The sequence below is a fragment of the Trichechus manatus genome, unplaced genomic scaffold (genome assembly GCF_000243295.1).
Source record: "Trichechus manatus latirostris isolate Lorelei unplaced genomic scaffold, TriManLat1.0 scaffold00123, whole genome shotgun sequence".
Classification (NCBI taxonomy): Eukaryota; Metazoa; Chordata; class Mammalia; order Sirenia; family Trichechidae; genus Trichechus; species Trichechus manatus.
This window is the reverse complement of record NW_004444059.1, coordinates 8793591-8796203: the sequence shown is the minus strand read 5'-3', so window position 1 is coordinate 8796203 and position 2613 is coordinate 8793591.

Here is a 2613-nt window from a genome sequence, read left to right as displayed (position 1 = left end):
CATCATGCTCTTTTGAAGAATTATTTATATGGGATCAAATTACAACAGCAACTTAAAAGGGCAGATAGGAAGCTTAGAGGCAGTGAATTCATGTTAATGGAGGAGGAACAATTTGGAAAAGGAGGGTGAGAATGGTTGCACAACTTGAATGTAATCAATGTCACTGAACTATACTTGTGGAAATTGTTGAATAGGTGTACGTTTTGCTGTGTATTCTTTCAATGACAATAAAAAGAAAAAAAACCAAATGCCAAGAGAGGCCAGGTAAGAGAACAAAAACATATCCATTGGCCTTGGTTGCTTTACCATGGTTAAGTTTAGTAGAAGCAACATTCCAGTAGATTGAGAAATGAATCACACTGAGAAAGTGGAGATGGGATATCAATTTTTTTTTTTCTTAAAGACATTTGGCTATAAAATAGAAATCTTAAATACTAGCTAGGTTTGAATATGAGAGATAAGAAAAAGAATTTTTATTTTTTTCTTCTTAAGGTATAAGAGTGCTGAGGGGAAGGAACCTATAAAGTTTAAAGCTAAAGGCACCCAAGAGGGAAATGATTGATAGGAAGGTGCTAAGGACAAAGGGGACATGGATGAAAGACCCAGGCATAAAGAAGGAAGGACATGAAAGGAGAGGAAAAACTGAGGAAATTCTGGCTTAATTGGATAATTCTCTTTGTCAGGTGGGTGGCTGTGTTTTGCTCTGTCTGATACGGTCAGGTAGATATGGCCTTGGAGTTTGATGTCTTGTCAAGTAAGAAGTAACAGTAGCAGCTGGTACCACAGTCAGAAACACAGTGAATGTAGATGTTTTTGTTTAAAATATCTTATAATAACTTCTGTCTAATACTTCCATAGAGCTATTAATAATCTTCCCTGTTAAAGAAAAACATTGCCATTATTCTTTAATGAAAATGTATTCTGTGCCACAGCTGCTATTATCTTATCAACATCTGTCCTTGCCTTATGGAAAAGTTTTTTTTTTTCTTTTTTTAATGAAACTGGAATAACAAGCCTGACATTTAATATACAGTACTTAATATGCAATCTGTCTCATAATGCATCAATGAATTTATTTTCAGTATGAAATCTAGATGGAAATCTTTGGATTGTGAAAGGAAATTATGAAGGTAAATACATTTTTAAATACAGTTCCATAAATAACAATGTCATGAATTTATCAATAACATTACTGGTTTATCTGAAGCCTGTGATAACATTCTGCGCTGGAGTTATAGTTTTACTTTAATAACTGAAGGTTCTTTGTAGATTTGATTGTATATTTAACTTTTCCATTGAATTATTTATATAAAAGTCATTTGCTATACATTTTAATATTTAGGTTGGATAATTTATTGTAAAAGTACAATATATATAGTGAATTGGATGCTTTAATGTTGCAATGAAAAGGTATTTGTGCTTTAATAACATTTGAGTGCATCAGAGAAAGGTCAGAGAGGGATAAATGTCCCTACCCACCTCTATTACTCTCTGCTGGTATACTTTAAGAAAATGATTATTGTTAATTATGCCACCTAAAACCTTGTAACTAATGAGGACTGTAACTTAAAAAGAATGGAATTACTTCATAATTTAACCAAGAAGGATATGAAAGGAACTGCAGGAGTTAACCAAGAGGCTCTCTCTGGAAGCTTTCTCTCCTTATTATCTTGGAAGGTAACACAGTTGGCGAGAATGTACATTTGACAGACTTAGAGATCAAAAACTGTGTACTTGAGCTATGAGGTTATAGTAGAATACCAGTTAGTAATATTAGCCAGTTATTTGTTAGTCTTTGTTAAAATTCAAAAAGAAACTGTTTTTAGGAACAATGGAATGTTTAGAATATTTGTTGAATGAATGACTGAATAAATGAATATCCATTTTTTCCAGTAATAGATGAATATATACAAAATTAGAATGCTCTTTGGGGATACTAGGGAAACAAACTGGTAATGTGTGGCAGATACAATGCTATATATTCCCCACATCATTTCATTTTCCTCCTGGGCATATAGGAGAACTATTATTTCCCAGCCCCCTCACAGCGAGAGGTGGGCCCCTGTGACTAGTTCTAGCCAATGAAATGAGGGTAGAAGTTTATACAATACTTCCAGGTCTGGCCCCTAAAATATGAAATATCCTGCCTGATCCTTTACTTACCATTCACTTATTGGCTGGTTGTCTGGAAGAAGGGTCCATCAGAGGACCTAGAGGAGTCCTAGGGGAACAGTAGAACAATAGGATAGAAGGAGAGCCACACAGGAAAGCTCCCAACCTGTACACAACTGACTTGAGGAAGAAATAGATCTTTGTATGTTAAACCATGCAAATGTGAGGTGGGTTGCTGGAATAGGTAGTGGTAATTATCTGAAGACCATAGGAAAACATTGAAAGGGATATGTTGAGAAGGGAAGAATTCTCTTGAATCCTTGCAGTGCACCCCTGAAATAGTCTTGGTGTATCTCTAGCATCTAGCATCTTGCGTGCAAAAGCCGGACAATGAATAAGGAAGACTGAAGAGGAATTGACACCTTTGAATTATGGTGTTGGCAAAGAATATTTAATATACTATGGACTGCTAAAAGAACGAACAAATCAGTCTTGGAAGAA